The sequence below is a fragment of the Neofelis nebulosa genome, chromosome 11 (assembly GCF_028018385.1).
Source record: "Neofelis nebulosa isolate mNeoNeb1 chromosome 11, mNeoNeb1.pri, whole genome shotgun sequence".
NCBI lineage: Eukaryota > Metazoa > Chordata > Mammalia > Carnivora > Felidae > Neofelis > Neofelis nebulosa.
The window spans coordinates 14,738,726-14,761,491 of record NC_080792.1 but is presented as its reverse complement, the minus strand read 5'-3'; the positions used below and the strand labels follow the sequence as shown (position 1 = coordinate 14,761,491).

At 41.5% G+C, this 22,766-nt stretch overlaps 1 long non-coding RNA gene across 5 annotated transcripts in view; it reads right to left on the bottom strand.

Moving 5' to 3' along the window:
• Positions 1-22,766, bottom strand: part of LOC131489987 (uncharacterized) — a 97,661-nt gene that overhangs the window by 61,387 nt on the left and 13,508 nt on the right. For all 5 annotated transcript variants that reach the window (XR_009250879.1, XR_009250883.1, XR_009250878.1 and 2 more), the window contains exons 3-4: positions 20,433-20,625; positions 19,965-20,111 (exon numbers count right to left, since the gene is read on the bottom strand). This is a non-coding gene — a long non-coding RNA (uncharacterized LOC131489987). The remainder of the gene's footprint in view (positions 1-19,964; positions 20,112-20,432; positions 20,626-22,766) is intronic.

Genomic DNA, 22,766 nt, shown 5'->3' with positions numbered 1-22,766 from the left:
ACGGGGGGGGCAGCCATGGGAGTAAGGAATAGGGAATCCCATGACCCCTTTTGAGAGAAGAAAGTTGACTCGGGTATTTGACAGGGAGGGCACAAGGAAGGGTGGATTTGAGTATGAGAGGTTTGGTCCACTTATCCCTTCAATGCCTGGCATGACCCCCCATTCCCACCAGATTGGAGGGGGGAGCATATACTGGGCTGAACCAAGAAATAAAATACCCCAACCTCCCTCTAATCCTTTACCAGCTTACATTCCTGGCATCAAAGGTCATAAGCATTTTTTCCATCCTTCTTCAAAACTGATTCTCTGTTCATTCGTTCACATAACCACAGGGCCTAGGCAACAGGGGGAGGGGGCTGTGCAATACAGCAGAGAGCAAAGCCCTAAAATAAGAAGGGAAGCAGTATAAAGGTAACTCGTAAACCCTCGACCTTCTGGATCTTAGTAAGCCAAGTCACTTAAAGGAAATTTCCAGGGCCCTCAATCTGACGTATAGGTATGGGTTATCATAGGTAACCTAAGACCTATCTTAGATTGGTCTTAAGAATAGCGATAGCTATAAAAGGAGGGAATTGGACCAGGTAATTGTTGATCTTTCCAACTCTGCAATGTTCCGATTCTCAGGAATTTTTAAGATTGAATAGGAAGGCAAGCTAGGGAAAAGCCCTAGGAGGTAAGCAAGTCTATAGTACACAGAGGGGCCACTGAAAACAGAGGACTTACTGGCTCTCCCATGACTTCATCTGGTCTAAGATAATGTGACCAGGTATATCTAGGTGTGGCTAGTTGCCAAGATGGCCTCAGCGTTCCCTGCCTCTTGGTATTCACATGTTGTATACGCTCCTCCCACACTGACTTGGGCTGGTCTGTACACCCAACAGGATGTTGCACAACTGGTGATTTGCAGAACTGATTTTATGCTAGATTAGAAAAGACATGGTATCTTCTGTCCCTCTGCTGAATCACTTGCTTTGAACCCAGCTGCCATGTCAACAGGACCCTCAAGGACTCTCAACCTGGAAGAGGAGCTGGGCTCCCCCAGAGCCATTCTTTAGCACCATCCCTGGTCGGCACCTCTTGGCTGTATCAGGTAATCAGCTGTACAAAGAAAACAAAACAAAAACAAAACTCTAGAAAACTATCCATCCAAAATTGTTGCCATTCAGTTTGGCTCCTAAAGTCTTCTGAAATGCTGTTAATAAAACATTTTAAAATAATGGCTTACTTCACCTCTTTAGCCAATGCTGTTTTGAAAATCTTGAAGTATTTACAAATATCCATTCCAGCATACTCACAGGCATGTTAATGTTATCTCTGCAGTATTGTTGAATTAATTTACTCATTGGGATCCATCTAGTTTCTAAAGGTTCCATGGGCTTGCCCAAAGGTACTGAGTGTTAACTGATACTTGTGCAAATAGCAGAGGGACAAAAAACAAAAACCAACTATGACCATGTTCAGTTTGGTGTTGTCTGGACTTCAAAGTCACCCAGAGTTCTGGCATCAGCCCCACAAGGAATTTTCCCAAACACAGACCAAGGAACTTCCCCCAAAAGACTGAACTTCAAATGGAAAAATAAATATGGAAAATAAGAAGAGGAAACATTGTAGTCCCCACCCCCAAAGAAGATTTATAAAAACCAATGGCAAATATTCAGTGAACATTCAGCAGATCAAAACATCAGGAAAAGATGCAGACGAGTGTCTAGGTCTCATTGAAAGAAGGGTCCTGATAAGGCCTCTTTGCACAACTACGTTGCCCATATTCCTTGTGATCTTATAAGTCTGCATTTAAAACATGTGAAAATTGGGAGTGAGATGTATGCGTAAATAGTTTTGCTCAACCTTCTGGTTCTCTGGTGCATGGCTGTGACCTGACAGATCAGAATGGACAGGACACAAAGCAAGCTGAGCTCCCAGAGAGACACCTACTAGCTGACAAAGCTCTAAGGTTATCTTGGTTGACCAGCAGTTCCCAACAGTTGCTAACCGGATCATCTAACACTGATAACACCTTTTGTTCCTAGAAAGCAGGGGTTCCCATAGGTTCCTGGTAACAAGAATCAGAAACAGGGTATGAGGAGTGCCTGGAGGCTTCCTCAGTAGAGCATACAACTTTTGATCTCAGGGTTGTGGGTTCAAGCCCCATGTTGGGTGTAGATTATTTAAAAGTCTAAAAAGAAAAAAAAAAGAAAACGAAAGAAAGGGAAAGGAAAGGAAAGGAAAGGAAAGGAAAGGAAAGGAAAGGAAAGGAAAGGAAAGGAAAGGAAAGGAAAGGAAAGGAAAGGAAAGGAAAGGAAAGGAAAGGAAAGGGGTATGCATCCTTGAAACTACATAATAAATTAATGATTTTGAAGTTGCAAAAAGAGGCTGTACTAACAAAGTGAGGGGCTAAAAGTGGATTATTTGCAAGCACAGATGTATTGCTTTTCTGACTATAGTTTAGCTGCCCATCACCTGGTCCCCCATCTTTGTGACTCCGTGAAGCAAGGACACCGTGGTTGCATGTTGTTATTAACGGATACCACGTGGTGTGGGGAAGAGAATACAGAAATGACTCACAATTCCTTGAGGATAAACCATTTTTCAGTTAAAATGGAACTAGTCCAAATCAGATCACTGGTCAACTCCTTGATTCTTCTAGGTGTAGAAACCCACCTATCTGCCTGTGGGCAAAGCTAAAACTAGAATCCTAATCACTTCTATACTTCTATACTTCACTTCTATACTTCAGTTAGATACTTCTAATTTTCTACAATTCAATCTGTTGAAAGTCAGTTTTCTTGCTAGGCTTCTCTGACTATATTTGCTCTTTCTCCTCTGTGGTACCTAGATTTCAAACAAACTTGACAGTGATGTGCAGCAGTGATTGTCCCCAGTGTGCCTCTTCCTAAGTAAAGCACGCCGTGCAGATGGATGGTGGGTCCTGTGAACACTTAGAAACCCTGCAAAAATGTCCAGTATCAAATGATGGAGATACCTCCAACAATATTTGTCTGGGAGACTTATGGAAAATTCACTCCTGGGGAAGAAATGATGTCAACCTCTTTTCTAAATACCGTTGTAGATGGAAGAATAAGAAATGGGGGGATGAAGGGATGGAAGCTGTCTCTAGGTGCCAGAAGATAAAGGGGGGAAGGAAGGCCCCCAAAAGGGCTGTACGATTAGAAGAGAGTGAGTTAAGGGCAGCCCAGACAGATTTCATTTTGCTTCACAAGTTTGCCAAGGGCAAAACTGAATCTGAATGCGGCAGCCTCCAGAGGACATGGCGATCTGTAACCCATGTTCAGGACTCCTCTGCGCTTTCTCCTGGTTGGGTGAATGATATCACTGACAAGTCGTCTTCAATTACGTCAGGAGTTTCAGGGACGGGGAGAGACGTCAGCGGAATGTAGAAAAGACTAAGAGGTAACGTTCCTTGGGGTCCATCCTCAGTTCTATCACTGACTCCCAGGGAGACTTTATTAGCTCCATTGTTATTAGGGCTATTTTTATTGAGGATTGACACAATACTCAAGATCTGGAGGTCAGCCCAGGACCTCTCCTTGCTTAATATCGAAATTAAATGTGAAACTTTCTTTGAGATACCATTACAGTGATGTGGTTATAAAAATCTAAAAGTGGAGTTGGAAATTTTGACAAAGTGCCCTCTTTTGAAAACATCTGAAGTTTAGAGGGGCGCCTGGGTGGCTCAGTCAGTTAAGCCTCAGACTTTGGCTCAGGTCATGATCTCCTGGTTTGTGAGCTCAAGGCCCACACCGGGCTCTCTGCTGTCAGCCCAGAGCCTGCTTCAGATCCTCTGTTCCCCCCCCCCCCGCCCCTCCCCTACTCTCTTTCTCTCTCTCAAAAACAAATAAAAACAGGGGTGCCAGGGTGGCTCAGTTGGTTAAGCCTCCCACTTCAGCTCAGGTCATGATCTCACAGTCTGTGGGTTTGAGCCCTACATCGGGCTCTATGCTGACAGCTCAGAGCCCGAAGCCTGCTTTGGATTCTGTGTCTTCCTCTCTCTCTGCCCCTCCCCTGTTCATGCTCTGTCTCTCTATGTCTCAAACATAAACGTTAAAAAAGTTTTTAAAAAATAAATAAAAACATAAAAAAATTTAAGTTTATTGGCATGAAATTTATGTAACATAAAATTAATCCTTTAAAGTGAACAATTTGGGGCCCGTGGGTGGCTCGGTCGGTTAAGCGGCGACCCACTCTTAATCTCAGCTCAGGTCATGAGCTCAAGGTTGTGAGTTCAAGCTCCACACTGGGCATGGAGCTTACATACAAAAATAAATAGATAAAGTGAACAATTCACTCACACTTAGTACATTCACAATGCTATACAACCATCACCTCTGTCTTGTCCCAAAACATTTCTAAGCCCCCAAAGTCAAACCCCTCCCCCAGTTAGTTTTCTCCAGTCCCCAGCAACCATCCATCTTTGTTCTGTCCCTATGGATTTATCTATTCTAGATATTCTGCATAAATGGCATTATAAAATACATGACCTTTTGTGCCTGGCTTCTTTTACCCAGCGTAAAATGTTTGAGGTTCATCCATGTTGTAGCATGCACCAGTATGTCATTCCTTTTTACGGCTGAGTAATATTCCATTGTATGTATAGACCACATTTTAGGTTTTTGCTTGTTTTTGAAAGAGAGAGAGAGAGACACAGACAGACAGACAGACTGTGAGCGGGGGAGGGGCAGAGAGGGAGGGAGACACAGAATCTGAAACAGGCTCCAGGCTCTGAGCGGTCAGCACAGAGCCCAACGCGGGGCTTGAACTCATGATCTGTGAGATCGTGACCGGAGCCAAAGTCAAACGCTTAACCAACTGAGCTACCCAGGTGTCCCGACCACATTTTGTTAATCCATTTATCTGATGGCGGAAATTTGGGCTGTTTCCACCTTTGGGCTACTGTGCACCCCCCCCTTTTTAAGTTCTGTCCCTTACTCCCACCCCTCCCTCCCACCCCTCACTCCATACTTTCTCCTTTCCTTATTGTAAATCCTTCCCTTTGGAAAACACGCATTATTGGGAGCTTATCTCCAGGGGCGTTCTGGAGGGCTCACAGCAGAAGAGAGGGTGCTAGTCAGAAAATAAGGAAGGAGAAGAGCTTGGGAAAGGAGAATGAAGGCAGGAGAGTCGGACCAAGAACAACCAGCAGACATACCCAGGTGAAGCAGGAAGCACAGGAAATGGATTGAGGGAATAGATTTTCTGGTGAGTATCTGTCACTGTCTCGAGGGCTCAGCAGAAGTTTCTTCAAAGACACTTGAAGTCTGGTTGAAAGTTCACTTCTGCTTTTTCTCCTACTGTCCTCAGGAGAGCATCATTCAAAACCACGGTGTTTTAACAGATGTCAAGACGGCTTCCTACATACCAGCACCACCCCCCACCCCCACCCAAGGTTTCTCTAAGTATTATTTATTAGTCTAGATAGGTTCATAAAATAGTATCAGTTTAAATCTTTTTAAATCCTAAGACAGTCTTTTGGAGAGAGAACTGCATATCAGAAAAGGATTTCAGTAATAACTAACTGAAGAAAATACTGGCTTCTATTTTCCTTGAGGATTCCCCATTAAAGGAACCATTCAGTTAGCGTCAGACTAATGACTAGTTATTTTTGTCACTGAGATGATGGCTCTAGATCATCTTAAAAAATAAAAGGAAAGAAAAGGGGGAGAAACAATTTTAAAATAAGCCAAACCAGACTCAGCTCATAAAGAAGAGGTCCATCTGTGAATGTGACTAGGCCCTGCATGTTTTCTTTTAAAATTAATACTGAAAGAGAGAAGTTAAAAAGTGGGGGAAGAGTATGTGTTTTTCTTCCTTTTTACTAACATGTGTATTACTGAATCTAATCCTGTTTCTTCAAATTGTTTAAAATATTTGTAGAAATACTGTCTCAGTGGTATAATCATGCCCTACATGATTAAGCAACTCAGTCTGTCAGTCTGTCAGCCTGTCTCAAAAAGAAGATTAAAGTACAACGCTTTCTGAAGCCCGTAAAACAGTGTTCTTCTCCAATGTCAGAGAGTGTGTGTATAACTTCTACATAATTTAAAAATTACCTCTGGCATATGTCTCAATGAGAAGCCCAGATTCTCTACTGCTGATCAGAAAACAGATACAGCGGCGATCTTCGCTTTAAAAAGACATAGTGACAATCTTTGCCATAAAGACACAGTAGCAATTTTGGGTGCTAGAAAGATACAGTAGTAGGGGTGCCTGGCTGGCTCAGTCATAGAGCATGTGACTCTTGATCGTAGGGTTTAAGTTCAAGCCCCACTTTGGGTGTAGAGATTACTTATAAATAAAATCTTTTTAGAAAATTAAAAAATTAAATAAAAAGATACAGTGGCAATTTTTGATGCTTTCACTGGTAACCCTATAACTCAACAATCTGACATCAAAATCCTCTGAACTCTTCTCTCAACATCCAGTGGGAAGGAAGCAAGTGATACAAGGATTCCATTTGGACAGTATTACACTTTTTTCATGGGACACAACATGGGTAGCAGACAACAGAATCCATTGGTTCTGAAGCCTAAAATCAACATTTAAATTCCAAGGGGATGAAATCAAGGAGGTCATTAAAAAAGACATCTAAACCATAGCTACAATGCCTGAAGGCCAGCAAGATCAAGATCTGAAACAGTGACTTTCGAAGTGTGGTCCCCAGACCTGCCACACCAGCAGAGTCATGTGGGAACTTGTTTAAAATGCGAATTCTTATAATAGTCATGAGGATATAACGTACAGCATGGTGACTGTAGTTACTAATACTCTATTGCATATTTGAAAGTTGCTAAGAAAGTAGATCTTGGGGAGCCTGGGTGGCCGAGTCAGTTGAGCATCTGACTCTTGATTTCAGCTCAGGCCATGATCTCATGACTCATGGGATCAAGCCCCACGTCCGGCTCTGAGCACTGACAGTGCGGATCCTTCCTGGGATTCTCTCTCTCCTCTCTCTCTGTCTCAAAATAAAAACAAAACTTAAAAGAAAAAAGTAGATCTTTAAAGTTCTCATCACAAGAAAAAAAATTATAACTAGGTAAGGTGATGGATGTCAGCTAGAGTTATTATGGCAATTATTTTGCAATGATTATATCAAATCATTATGTTGTACACCTGACATTAATACAATGTGATATGTCAATTATACCTCAATTGACAATTTTAAAAATTTAGAAATTAAAACATGCAAATTCTCAGCCCCACCCCAACTGACTGAATCAGAAACTCTAGGGGTGGCCCAGTCAAAACTATGTTGTAGCAAGCCTTCCGGTGATTCTGATCCATGCTAAATTAGTTTGAGAGCCACTGATACAGAAATTAGTGGCTTGCTCTTGATTTGATACCTGCATTCTTTTTTTTTTTTTTTTAATTTTTTTAACATTTATTTTTATTTTTGAGAGATGGAGAGAGAGACAGAGTGTGAGCATGGGAGGGTCAGAGACAGAAGGAGACACAGAATCCGAAGCAGGCTCCAGGCTCTGAGCTGTCAGCACAGAGCCCTCGTGGGGGCTTGAACTCATCATGAACCATGAGATCATGACCTGAGCCAAAGTCAGACACTTAATCGACTGAGTCACACAGGTGCCCCATGACACCTGGGTTCTTAGAGCAGTACCTGCTGTAAGTTTTGCTCTAATGATTTGTGTCCTTCTTCAACTGAAGGGTGCTCTTTTCATCAGGAGTATTTGAACATCAAAAGCGGGCCTAGAGAACCTACCCACATCATCGGTTGTGTTGACTTGTTACCTCAGATTAAGAGTGTTTTCCTAAGGGTTTTTGGAAGCATAAAAGTAATCTACACGTTGTGAGAAGGAAAGAAGCCACACAATTTAACGGGGCTAGAAAGGTTTTTCTGCTGGGACAGCTGCCACTGGAGGGGTGACCTGTAGCATTTGCATATTAATTATGACCATTTTGTCTCTGGCCCAGAAGTTGTGGGAAAAAAAGAGAAGTTCAGAGGGATGTGACGGGCCAGAGATAAGGGGGTTACAGTGCCAAGTGGGAAAGTTTCTACAGCAGTATTTCAGTTTGGCTCTTGTTTGTGAGATGCACTGATTTTTACATATATTTTTATAAGTGACATTTCGGAGAGATTTAGGGAGATCTTAAGAGTAAAACAAAGCAAATAACTTATTTTCTTATAATCTCACTACCCAGACTGTTAACAACTGCTCAGCTTTCTACGAGTTTCTTTCTAGTCTTCTTCCTACGTGCTTTTATAAGATTTAGGACATTTTTAAAAAATTTACAACACATTTTCCATCTGGATCGAGATGCCATTGACGTATGACACTGTGTAGGCTTAAGGTACGCAACGGGATAACGTAATACACACGTCTATTGTGAAATTACTACCACAATAAGCACAGTAAGGTTAGCCAACACATTCGTCGCTTTGCATAGTTATTTGTGTGTGTGTATGAGAACTTCCTTAGAGGTGAATCATGGGCTGGGCTCATCCTCAGCTTTACTAATTATTCTTAAATTGCTCTGGAAAGTGGTTTTAAGAATATACTCTCTTGGGGCATCTGGGTGGCTCAGTCGGTTAATCGTCTCCGACTTCAGCTCAGGTCATGATCTCACGGTCCGTGAGTTCGAGCCCCACGTCGGGCTCTGTGCTGACAGCTCAGAGCCTGGAGCCTGCTTCGGCTTCTGTGTCTCCCTCTCTCTCTGCCCCTCCCCTTCTCATGCTCTCTCTCTGTCTCAAAAATAAATAAAAACATTAAAAAAAAAAAAAAGAATTTACTCTCTTACCAGTAACATGGGAGTGCTCTTAGTGTTTCACACCCTCACCACAGTGCTTGGCATGGTCAGACTTTTTTAGATTTTGCCTTTCTGATATGTGTGATGTCACCATGTTGCTTCCATTTCCACGTTCCTGGCAGCACGCTGGGGAAAGCATCTTTTCATGTTTTTCAGCCATCTCAATTTCCTTTTTACTGTAGTGTCAGTCTGTAGCCTTTGCCCAGATTTCTACTGAGTGGCCTTTTTCCTACTGATTTTTAGGGTCTCTCTATAAATTCTAGTTGCTAATCCTTTACAAATATCTTCCCCTAGTGACTAGGTGGCTCAGTCGGTTAAGCATCCAACTCTTGATTTTGGCTCAGGCATGCTCTCGCTGTGATTGGGATCGAGCCCTGCATCAGGCTCTGCACTGACCGCGAGGAGCCTGCTTAGGATTCTCTCCCCCCCTCTCTGTCTGCCCCTCCCCACTCCCACTCCCACTCGCTGTGTCACCCTCACTCTCAAAAATAAACAGTTAAAAACAAACTTGAGAATAAAAAAATTAAAATAATAAAAATAAATACAAACAAACAAAAAAACAAATATCTTTATCAGGGCGCCTAGGTGGCTCCGTCGGTTGAGCGTCCATCTTCGGCTCAGGTCATGATCTCATGGTTCCTGGGTTTGAGCCCCATGTCGGGCTCTGTGCTGACAGCTCAGAGCCTGGAGCCTGCTTCGGATTCTGTGTGTCCCTCTCTCTCTGCCCCTCCCCAGCTTGTACTCTGTCTCTCTCTTCCAAAAATAAATTTCTAAAAAAATGAAAAGAAAAAAACCCCACAAATATCTTTCCCTAATCTGGACTTGTTCTTTAACTTTGCTACAATGTGGTTTTGTTTTGTTTTGTTTTTTGTTTTGTTTTGTTTTGTTTTGTTTTGTTTTAGCAGGGGTGGGGGTGGGCAGAGGGAGAGACAGAGAGAGAGAGAGAATCTCAAGCAGTCTCCACACCCAGGGCAGAGCCCGAAACAGGGCTCAATCCCATGAACCTAAGCCAAAATCAAGAGTCTGGATGCTTAAATGACTGAGCCACCCAGGCATCCAGCTATGATGTCTTTTGTTGAACATTTTTAGTTTTAACACTGTAAATCTCATTAATCTTTTAAGTTTGTGCTTTCTATGTCTTTACTAAGAAATTCTCTCCCCTATTGATATCATACTCTCCTATATTTTCTTCTGGAAATTTTATTTTCAAATATATGGCATTAATCCTCCTAGGATTTATTTTTCTGAATGGTATAGATGGGGATCTAATTTTTATACACAAGGACATTTATCACCTTTCGAAATAAGCATGAGCCTGTGCCAGGGTGCTCCCGCTCTTGTACTCTCTCTCAAGACTTTATCAGGTTAAAGAATTTTCCTTCTTTTCCTAATTTGCCAAGATTTTCTGCCATGAATGGATGTTTTATCAAGTATCATTTCTGCATCTATGTAGATGATTATATGCTTTTTCTCCTTTATTCTTTTAACAGGCAAATTACACTGTTAGTTTTGCTTGGTAAATGGTGTGTTACTTTTACACATTGCCAGTTTGGTTTGCTAATAATTTATTTATAATGTTTGTATTTATGTTCATGAGTAAAATTGGTCTGTAACTTTCCTTTCTCATTAAGTCTTCGTGAAATTTTGATATCATGGTTACATTTGCCTCATAAAATACATTGGGGGATTTTCCCCTTTTTTTCCTTTCTCTAAAAGAGCTTAAGATCGTTCATTTCTCCCTTAATTGTTGGTAGAACTCACAAGTAAATTCAACTGAGCCTGGTGTTTTCTTTCTGGCAGGATTTTAAATTACTGATTTAATTTCCTTAATATTTAGACATATTCAAGTTTTCTATATGATCTTGCCAGTTTGGGTGAGTTGTATATTTTTAGGAATTTGTCTACTTTGTCTAAATTTTCAAACTCAACATATATACAAAATGGCTCATGATATTCTCTTACCATTTAGATAGTTATCATTTACTTATTAGATCTGTAATGATGACCCTTTTTTCACTCCTAAGATCGGTTGTACGTGTCGTCTTTCTTTTTTTAATGGATTCAGATCACCAGGAGATTCCCATGTTAGGAGTCTTTTCAAAGAATCAACTCTTGGCCTTGTTGATCTCCTTTACTATATATTTGTTTTCTATTTCATTGATTTCTATTGTTATTGCTTTTATTTTTATTAATTTCTATTTTATACTTTCTTTGGGTCTGTCATTCTTTTCGTAACTTCTTGAGATGCACAGTTAACCCTTCCTTTTTTTCTCACACATCCTTTTTTTTTTTTTTTTAAGTTTTTATGTATTTATTTGGGGGAGGGGAAGGGGCAGATAAAGAGGGGGAGAGAGAATCCCAAGCAGGCTCCACATTGAGCAGGGCTCAATCCCACGACTGTGTCATCATGACCTGAGCTGAAACCAAGAGTTGGCCACTCACCTGACTGAGCCACCCAGGTGCCCATACATGCTTCTAATGTTATGAATTTCTCACTAAATATTTACATATTTAGTTACATCTTGCAAATTTTGATGTGTCATATTTCATTATCATTCTGATTGAAATATTTCTTCTTTGATCTATGGGTATTTAGAAGTGCATTACTTAATTTCTAAACATATGAGGATTTACTAGTAATCTTTTGATTTCTAAATTCCACTGTGGTTAGAAAACATACTCTATATGATTTAATCCTTTGACAGTTCTTGAGCCCTGCTTGATGGTCAAATACACATTAGTTTTTACAAATGTCCTTCGAGATTCTCTTTTCACTTAATACCTATTTTAATAGTTATTTTCACTGAAGAATTATAGAAGGGAAATTGTCATAAACTTTTTGTGTTAGAAATTTTCTTTATATAACCCTTAATCTTTTTTATTGAAGTATAGTTAGCATTCAGTATTATATTAGTTTCAGGTGTACAACATAATGATTCAACATTTATGTACATTATGAAATGATCACAGTAAGTCTAGTTATCATCTGTTGCCATAGAAAGTTATTACAATATTTTTTCGAAAGATTCTTTTTTTTAAGTTTATTTTATGTATTTATTTTGAGAGAAAGAGAGAGAACAAGCGGAGGAGGGGCAGAGAGAGAGGGAGAGAATCCCAAGCAAACTCCGTGCTTTTAGCATGCAGCCTGATGTGAGGCTCGATCCCACAGACTGTGAGATCATGACCTGAGCCGAAATCAAGGATCAGACACTTAACTGACTGAGCCGTCCAGGCAAAGTTATTGCAGTATTAGTGAGCATATTTCCTACCTTTACTTCCCATCCCCACGACTTACTTATTTTATAACTGGAAGTTTGTACCTCTTAATCCTCTTAACCTATTTTGCCCACCTTCCTACTACCCTTCCCCTCTGGAAACTACCAGTTCTCTGTATTTATGAGTCTGTTCCTGCTTTGTTTGTTCATTTGTTTCATTTTTTAGATTCCACATATAAGTGAAATCATATGGTATTTGTCTTTCTCTGACTGGCTTATTTCACTTACTATTATACTCTCTAAGCCCATGTTGTCTCAAATGGCAAGATCTATAATCCTTTATGCCTGATTACACACACACACACACACACACACACACACCACCCCACATCGTCTTTATCCATTTATCTATTGATGGACACTTAATTTGCTTCCATATCTTGGCTATTGCAAATAATGCTGCAATGAGCAGAGAAATGCATGTATATTTTTTTATTGGTGTTTTTGTTTTCTTTAGATAAATTCCCAGAAGTGGAATTGCCAGATCACATGGCAGTTCTATTTGTAGTTTTTTGAGGAATGTCCATACCGTTTTCCACAGTGGTGGCACCAACTTACATTCCGACCAATAGTGCACAACGGTTCTCTTTATTCCACATCCCAGCCAAGACTTGTTATTTCTTGTCTTTTTAGTAACAGCCATTCTGACAGGTGTGAGGTGGTATCTTATTGTGGTTTTGATTTGCATTTCCCTGATGATGAGTGATGTTGAGCATCTTTTCATGTGTCTGTTGGCCATCTGTATGCTTTTGGAAAAATGTCTATCCAATAAGTCCTCTGCCTATTTTCTAAAAAAATCTTTTAATGTTAATTTCTTTTTGAGAGAGAACGAGAAACAGAGTGCAAGGGGGGGAGGGGCATAGAGAGAGGGACACACAAAATCTGAAGGAGACTCCAGGCTCTGAGTTGTCAGCACAGAGCCTGACACGGGGCTCAGACTCACACACTGTGAGATGGTGACCCGAGCCGAAGTCAGATGCTTAACCAAGTGAGCCACCGAGGTGCTACTCTGCCCATTTTTTAATCAGACTGTGTGTGTGTGTGTGTGTGTGTGTGTGTGTGTGTGTTGAGTTGTATGAGTTCTTTTGTATTTTGGATATTAACCCCTTATTGTATATGTCATTTGTAAATATCTTCTCCCATTCAGTAGGTTGTCTTTTCATTTTGTTGATGGTTTCCTTCACCGTGCAAAAGCTTGTTATTTTGATGTAGTCCCATTTGTTTATTTTTGCTTTGATTCAGGCACAGATCCAAAGAAAATATTGCTAAGACCAATGATTTGACCCTCAATCTTGGAAGATAACTTAGCTGGCATAAAATTCCAGGTTAAAGCATTTTTTCTAATACTTTGTTTCTGTTCTATATTGGCTAATGAGAAGCTGGATGTCAGTCTGACAGTGACTTCTTAGTAACTCCATCTTCTCTCACTGAGAACTTTTAAGGTTTATCCTTATTCTTGATCCTTTGTAGTAACACTAGGTGAAGATACGTCCTTATCTTCTGGCTCGGTACTTAGAGTGAACTTTGGGTTATTCTTACTTTCGTTCAGAGTCCTCACAGTTACTTGCTCCTTGTTTCCCTAGAATAAAGGGTTCTGCACACTTTTTCTGCAAAGGACTAGATAGTTAATATTTTAGGCTTCACTGGACACATATGGTTTCTGTCACATTTTCTTCTTCTTTCTGTAACAATTTTTTCAAAGTGTAAAAACCATTTTTAGCTCATAAGTAGCACAAAAAACTTGTCAACTCCCACCTGGGAATCCCAGTCATAACTTCCCACTCCACCAGCATACATCACTCCTACTCTTCCTCTCCTTCCCAGGGACCCCAGCTTCTCATTCAAGAGCTACACACACACATCTCCTCACTGCTACAAACCATCACCTGCTTAATAGGAGTTAGTTTAAGTCACTTGAAATCCAAGGTTTCTGCACAAATGTAAGCCTGACACCCAGAACTGTGATTCTGAACAAGTCTTAAAGGGAGGAATGGCTTACTGCAATGCTATTCGAATTTTCTTTGAACTTATACCATAGTAAAATATACATTTGCATTGTTACCCAGTATACATATGCATACTACACACATATCTGAAACCAGAGTTCCATGAAACAATACCTACTCTTATCTCCTGCAGCGTACTCTGATATTTTCCCTTTTCATTCTATTCTATTTCATTTTTATTTTTTTAATTGGTTTAAATATTTACTTATTTTTGAGAGAGAGAGAGAGAGAGAGAGAGAGAGATTGAGAGAGAGAGAGAGAGATTGAGAGAGAGAGAGAGGGAGAGAAAGTGTGAGTTGGGGAGGAGCAGAGGCTGAGACACAGAATCGGAAGCAGGGTCCAGGCTCTGAGCTGTCAGCACAGAGCCTGACGCGGGGCTCAAACCCACGAGCTCTGAGATCATGACCTGAGCTGAAAGTGGATGCTTAACCGACTGAGACACCCAGACACCCTTCTATTTCATTATTTTTAAAAGGATGTCAGCACTCACTAAATTGCTTTTATGACCACTAATAAGTTGAGGCTTCCAGTTGGAAAAACGCCGGTCGATAATATTCTTCTTAGAACACTAGGAGTTAAATGGAGTTTTGTGGGCTAGCCTGGGACTCTAACCATCATGTACAACATTGTTTCACTGCAAAACGTATTCTTATTTCCTAACAACTGGGTTAGAATCCAATTTGGGGAACTCAATCCATCTGTAAGCAGGGGACTGCCAAGGTCTAACTCAGGATCATTTTTATATTAGGAGTTCATTTAGACCCAAACAAGTAGAAGCTGACAACCTTCCTAAAGTAATTTCAATACACTTGTCTGCTCGGGAATAGAGCTTATTGAGAAGTGGTCAACCTTAGCATTTTTGCAACTTCTTTTCCCTTTGGAAAATGACTTCATTTGAATTTCTGAAGACAGCACAGAAGTGATTCCTTTTCCCCCTAACACATGGATTGGAAGTTATTTTAATGCGTTTGCTACAAAACTTAAGTCTGCAGTTGCCCAAAGGGTTTTTGAAATCTACCAGTTTTTGTTCCTTCGGTTCTAGCTGTTTCTCAGGCAAGACCGTTCCTGTCCTAACTGGTCCTAATGGAAAGAAAGAGGCCGGTAATCTGGCAGTACGGAGGCTCCTCAAAAGATTAAAAATAGAACTACCATACGATCCAGTAATTCCACTACTGGGGACTTACCCAAAAGAAATGAAAACTAATTCAAAAAGATATATGAGGGGCGCCTGGGTGGCGCAGTCGGTTAAGCGTCCGACTTCAGCCAGGTCACGATCTCGCGGTCCGTGAGTTCGAGCCCCGCGTCAGGCTCTGGGCTGATGGCTCGGAGCCTGGAGCCTGTTTCCGATTCTGTGTCTCCCTCTCTCTCTGCCCCTCCCCCGTTCATGCTCTGTCTCTCTCTGTCCCAAAAATAAATAAAAAACGTTGAAAAAAAAAAATTAAAAAAAAAAAAGATATATGAACCCCTATGTTTATTGCAGCATTATTTACAATAACCAAGACATGGAAGTAACTCATCGATAGTTGAATGGATAAAGAAGATATGATACATATATACAACAGAGTATTACTCAGACATAAAAATAAGAATGAAATCTTGCCATTTGCAACAACGTGAATGGACCTAGAGGGTGTAATGCTGAGTGAAATAAGCTATCATATGATTTCGCTCATATGTGGAATTCAAGAAACAAACGAATACACAAAAAAAGAGACAAACAAAAAAACCCAGACTGTTAAACACAGAGAACAAATGGGTGGTTGCCAGAGGGGAGGTGGGGGGGGGGGGTGGGTAGGCAAAATAAAGGGGATTAAGAGTACACTTACCTTGCTGAGCACTGAAAAACATACAGAATTATTGAATCATTATATTGTACACCTGAAACTAGCATAACACTGTATGTTAATTATACTCGAACACAAAAACAAATAAATAAGAATTTTTTTCAAAAGTCAGGCAGTTTGGGAAATATTTCCCCGTGCACCCAAAATTCATCAAAGGTATATTTAGGAATTTTCAGAATATCGTTAGGAATGGTAGAGGCTGGCTTTATTTTTAGGGGTTTGCAAGTCCTTTTACTCTATTTTATATACATTTGCACAATAGTCTAATCCCATGAACTCTCAATTGTGTGCGCATCATCAGGCTTCTTTTAAAGACGTATAATCTTTTTATATAATTAGTTGAGAAAATACAGGGGTTTGGAAGTACATGGGTGTATCCTACCAATTTTCATCACTTTTAAAATATACCCTCATTTACTTTTTTCTACCCCTCGAAAATAAAAGCTAAATATCCCTCCCTGGTAGCAAACATAAGCCATATAGCTTCTGTCCAGGGTGACAACACAGAGAGAAGCACGAACTGCTTGCCCACGAGCCGATGGGTACTCCTGGAGGCTGTAAGCATAAGCCTAGGTTTCTCCTCGAAGACACCATACGCCCGACAGTCGCCAGACTATATTTATCCTGGGGCTTCTGATCTGAATCTCCCTTGTGAGAGGGCACTGAAGGCCCCAAATGTCACATGAGAGGCATGAAGAGAAGATTTCAAGCCTCTAAAATTCTCCTCTCATTCCATCGTAAGATCCTTTAGCCTCTCAGACTGTCATCTCGGGCCAGTTCCTTAACTTTCTAAGTAAGCTTCAGTTTCCTCATCTACAAAAAAGAAATCAATGTAGCCATCTACTTTGGGGACAGAGAAGATTCAGTTCACTGATATGAGAGAAATAACTTCTTTCAGTGTCTGGCACATGGTGAGCCATTCAATAAATTCTAGTTCTCCCCCTAACTTTTTTGTCCCAGATTCTCATTGTATTTTTATTTATTTATATTTTTGAGAGAGAGAAAGAGAGGGTGCAGTGAGCTAGAGGCAGAGAGAGAGGCAGAATCGCATGAGGGGCAGAGAGAGAGAGAGAAAGGGAGAGAGGGAGAGGGAGAGGGAGAGGGAGAGGGAGAGGGAGAGGGAGAGGGAGAGGGAGAGGGAGAGGGAGAGGGAGAGGAAGAGAAAGAGAATCAAGCCCCCTAGTGTGGGACTCGAACTCACCAACCGTGAGATCATGACCTAAACCTAGGTCAGATGCTTAACCAACTGAGCCACCCAGGCACCCCAGGTTCTCATTTTAAAATAAAATTTCAAAAACTCTATCTGCTGGGGCTTCCAGTTCAAGGTGAGTCACTGAACACTGGCATCTGCTTTCCCTCCCTCGTTCTGCTTCTTCTGCCATGCCTTCCACTACACTTGAGATGTCAACCAAATGGAAATAAAGGAATAAATCCATAACAGCAAAGAGAATAAGACAGGGACCACCATTGGCCATTTCAGTGAAGGGAACACCACCTCCGACTGATGACAGCCTCACCAGCCTCCAGCGTCAGAGAGGGAAATAAAGTTGGGCACAAAGGAAGGAAGTGGCTGGGAGCAGTCTCCTCTGAGTGGCAACAAAGTCATGACTCTGGAGCTGCAAAGAAGGACAACAATCCTAATATGCAGTGTAAAAACAGACTATTAGTTTTCAAACTTTAAAATCCACTCATGGAAGATTTCGATGTAAGCATAGAACAGAATGCAGTATTGTCGACCTTGACTTGAGGATGTGTGTAGTGCGTTAGGAGCAAGGGCTCTGGAGCTAGGGTCTGGATTTCAAGCCCAGCTCTGTCTTCTTGAAATGACTCTCAAGTAAAGACCAGAGGGAGTGGGGTGTGTGCATACTGGGAGGAAATGCATTCCAGGCGTTAGGAACAGCAAGGACGAGGAAACTGAGGCAGAAGGAAACCTGGTGCGTTTGAGCAGCAGGCACGTCCCTCAATGCGGGAACGTAGTAAGTTATGAGATCAAACAGAATGCAGTTGCAGCCACTAGAAAAAACAGAATACTATCAAAATTCAATAGGGATGAATGAATACACAGTCAAGAAGTAGCGTATTGCCTAAGGACATTAGCTAAGCATTATTTGAGGTGGCCACCGGAAGAGCTGGAACTGAAAACTACTAACAGTGGATGTGACTCTAGGAAGTTGTCCTGGGGATGCGAGAGGAGGCAACAGCTCACTTTATTATTAGATCTTCTGCACAACAACAACAACAAAAACCCGTGTGCATATCATTTTACTTTTATAAAAGGGAAATGAAATTAAAAACTCTCCGAGTGGAAAAAAACCGTATTTGTCTGCAATGAAAGCGATCATAACAGAATTTGCATGATTTATACGCCCCTGAAGTAACTCAACAGCAAGGATGTCCCAGGTGGACTCTTTGCCTTTGAGGTTTTGCCTATTCCCGAAAAAGCTTTTCCATGCTTCTGCGATTTTCTTGGAAAACAGATTATGCAAATTACGTCACACACTTCTGTTGGTACAGCCCCATGGCTGCCACACTGTCTGCTCTGACACTCTTTAGTCTCTCCAGTCTTCTCGAAGCTACAGATGCGAGTTGGAGAACAGCTGGGCTACACGCCCAAGGAGAAGATGAAAAAGACATGCAACTGAAGAGCAGAACACGAAAGAAGGTCTTTGAAAGTGTCCTGGGCCCACAGTGCCTGCAGAAGCCCGGAGGAAGGAAGCTGCTACATCTGGTTAACTGTGAGGCATTATCACAATCCCAGCAGCGCTCATGGTATCACTACCGCTTCTAGAGGCTGCTCATCATAGAGGTGTCGCTGCCACGCTTTTACAGGATACGCAAAATACAGGTGAGTTAACACGCTAATAACCAGAACATCGTTTTCGAGTTAACGAGGAGCCAAGCTAGATTTCCCCCTCTTTTAATTAGAACCTGAAGATCTAGTTGCCCAATAGCCAAGGCCATGATAAATACAAGATTCAGAATTGTGGTTCAAGATCAGATGGAGACTATCCAGATGGAAAAGGGGAAGAAGTCTGATGCCACGATATTGTCGATGCTCCAGTTCCTAAGTTGGGGGGTGGCTTCACAGCGTATATTATTATTTCCCTGTGGAATACGTGTATTCTTTTGTGTGTGTCAGATATTAGTAATGCATTTTTAAGGAAAAAAGTATGTTGCCTGAGAAAGAGACATCTATCGCATTACTCCACAATATCATTCCATTTCTTAATGACATTAAGTTATAGCTTCTTTGGGCTTTTGTGTGTGTTTGGTTTTGGTTTTTTATCATTTTTTAGGTTCCTGCACAGACGTTTCAGTACTTCAAGAAAATACCGTGAAGAGTGTGGTGGAAGGTACAGGGATTTAGAATCAAACCAACTCAAGTTCAATACTTGTGGTCTCTAAAACTCTCAAGTTTTCAGCTGCTGATTTTTATTCTTACAGCTACTTCTCCTTTTTCGCCTGTTCACACGCATTGCCCTGACTGTCAACATTTACAATCTTTCCCAGAAAGGCACCTTCTTCCTATAAACTCTAGTCTGGAGAACGGCACGTATCGTGGTCACAACTGACTTCAGAAACAGTCACTTCTGCCACAGGCAATGCCACAATACCTTTCCCATGGGCAACTGCACCCACCCCCACGCTGAATCCTAGATCCTAGAGCCTCAGCGTGGGCTGCCTGAACCCTGGACTTCTGCTTGCCCTGCTGGGAGAGGCCAACACACAGGCTTAGGTTGGCAGACATTCAAAGACACGACCTGAACATTTAGAAGACTGTCAGTCTAAGAATTCTTGTTAAGCCGGGTGCCTGGGTGGCTCAGTCAGTTGAGCATCCGAGTTCAGCTCAAGTCATGATCTCACAGTTTGTGAGTTTGAGCCCCACATGAGGCTCGCTGTTGTCAGCAGAGAGCCCACTTCAGATCCTCTGTGCCCTTCTCTCTCTGCCCCTCTGGCCCTTGTGCTCTCTCTAAAATAATTTTTTTTTTTAATTAAAGAAAAAAGAAGTCTTGTAAAGCCTATATCATAACTTGTACTAAGAGGTCATGTAGTAAAATACTCACTCAAACTCAGGTGGACACAATCCTTGTTTGAGACTGTTTCCAAAGATGGACACCAAGTCCTTCCATGCCTGTGGACCTCTATCACTCCTCTATCAACACGTGGAGTCTGTTTCCTCCTCCCGAATCTGAGCAGGCTCTGCAATTTGCCTTAACCAACAGAACATGGCAGAGGTAAGCTGGTGATTGCTCTGGGCCTGATCCGCAAGATGTCTAGTAGCTTCTACTTTCACTCTTGCAACATGGAGCCTCCACATAAAGGGGCCCAGCTACTGTGGTGGAGGGATCACCTGGTTGGAGAGACCCAGAGAGATGGGAGGGGGAAGGGGTGGAGGGAGGCGGACTGGTCAGTCCCCAGCTGTTCCAGCCATCCCAGCCAAGGCAAGTAAATCTGTCCTCATTTCCTAGGGCTGCTATAACAAACTATTACAAACTGGGTGGCTTAAAACAATAGAAAATGTATTCACTCACACTTCTGGAGGCTACAAGTCCAAAATCAAGGTGTGTAGGCAGGGCTGGTTCCTTCTGCAGGTTCTGAGGGAGAGTGTGTTCCTTGCTTCTTCCAGCTTCTGGTGGTTCCCAACAATTCTCGGTGTTTCTGGGCTTACAGTGACGTCACTCTAGTATCTGTCTCTTGTTACATGGTGTTCTTCCTTTTTTCTCCCTGTCAGGACGCCAGTCATGTTGAATTAGGGCCCATTCTACCCCAGCATGATTTCATCTTAGCTAATCACATCTGCAAAGACCCCTTTCCAAATAACATCACATTCTGAGGTTCTGGGTAAATGTGAAATTTGGGAGATACTTCTCAGCTTTGCACAGAAACCGTCTTGAACATTCCTGCCCCACTTAAGCCTCCAGACCACTGCAGCTGCATGACAGACTCTGAGAGAAATGAGTAGAATCACCCAAATTACTTCTTTGGCCTCCCCAAATTGCAAAATCATAAGCAAATGGACGAATGTTGTTACAAGTCAAGTCAATTTGGGGATGGTCTATTATAGAGATAACCAAACCAGTCCTTTTGAAACCGTAGAAGAGGTGATTTTAACAACCACTGACATAATTACTAATAAAATGCTGTTAATGTGTGACTAGAACTACGAGTAAAAGGATGAGAACACTGGGGTTTTTACAAAAAGCTATTGTAACTTTCATGAGATGTCTTACATAGGATTTCATTCCATTGTTTTTCTTCACCCAAGAATTTCTCAGAGGCAATTTCCTGTTTCAAATGGGGTGGGGGGTGGGGGGGACATGGGGTGGGGGTGTTTTATGCCTCAAAATGCCTGTAAAATGCTGAGTAACATGGAAGGAATGTGAAAGTCTCTGAGCCAGAGAAGAGAGTTTCTTCTTGTGAAGGACAGTGGATTTTACTATATTTGACCCCAGAAAGAAAAAGGAAGGGAATCCATTGTGTTACAGTTGATGTCCTATTCAGGAAAGATTAGAAGGGGAACAGACTTAAGGTATGAAAAGATAAATGAAGTCTTACTCTGACCAGGTGTTCAGTAATTCAACCCTCACCTAACTTACACAGATAAGTTCAAGTCTCCAATCTTCTGAAAGCCTGGGATCAAACCGGAAGAAGGAAATGATAGGCTGCCAATTTTCCATAACATCCTCCCAAAACTATGCAGGATGAAACAGCGAATGTTAGTCTCTTGTGACCCTTGAAGCGGCAAGGGCTGACATAAAACTGTTGCATAAGAAAATATAATTAATATGGGAGGAAATTCTCCAAAAAGGGGGCGGATCATGACTATCATTGCCTTATGAGAAAATAATGGAAATCTTCACATAAAGATAAGGACAAAGGAGATGCAAATTTAAGTCACAAGGGAGTCTTCTTCACTTACTAACCATGAACATTAGGTAGGTTCCCTGTGCCATTTACCATTTTAGATTCCTCATACGGAAAAGGGGGATAATAATGCTGCACTTTCCTCAGAAGGTCATTGTGAAAAACATGGAATTGTAAATGTGAAAGCACTTTGAACACTCCACAAATACATGACAAAGCTAAGGGTTAATTACTACTGTTCAGTATGTATTTAAGCGCATTTGTGGGGAAAAGTATTTTCTGCAGCGCCAATTTCAGACATGGCTGATTAAAAGGAATTTCTAAAGAAACTTGTGGAACCGAGGTGGCGATGGCAGCCCTGGTCTCATCAACAGGATGTATTCCATCAACATTATTTCCCATTTCACTCCAACCCTGTCCAGGGATTCCAGAATTTTCTTCCGTAAAATCCTGTATCCTCTGCTCTCATGTATTTGCAATGATAATTATTTGCAATAGGTGGGCTTCCCGTTAACGTCCTCCAAGGAGATCACCCTTCTGGAATCTCCACACCAGATTCAGCTGTCACCTCCTGTTTACTGTCAAGTTAAACGCAGACCATTGCCAAGATGAAGCTGGTGTCTGGAGCATATGTTTTCTCCTTAGGGTTTTGATTACCAGCCAGTTTGGCATCTTAGGAGACGATGGGAAGAGAGAAGATTGAATTTATTGCTCTATGCCATCGCCCAGTCCTTGGACATTTGGACGTCCAAGCAAGTTCTAAAAGAAACGAATTAAGTGTGTTAAGTCTTGCTAACTATGCATCAGACAACTGCCAAAAATCATGTCATTCTTACAAATAGCTTCTAATATTGATAACATCATTGTCTCCACTTATAAATAAGAAAACTGAAGGTCAAAGATCTTCAATAACTTACCTGAGGCCACGCAGTGGAATTGGAACATGCACCTAGGTGGTTTAACTCCAGAAGTTAAACTCTTACTATTACGCAACACTCTGC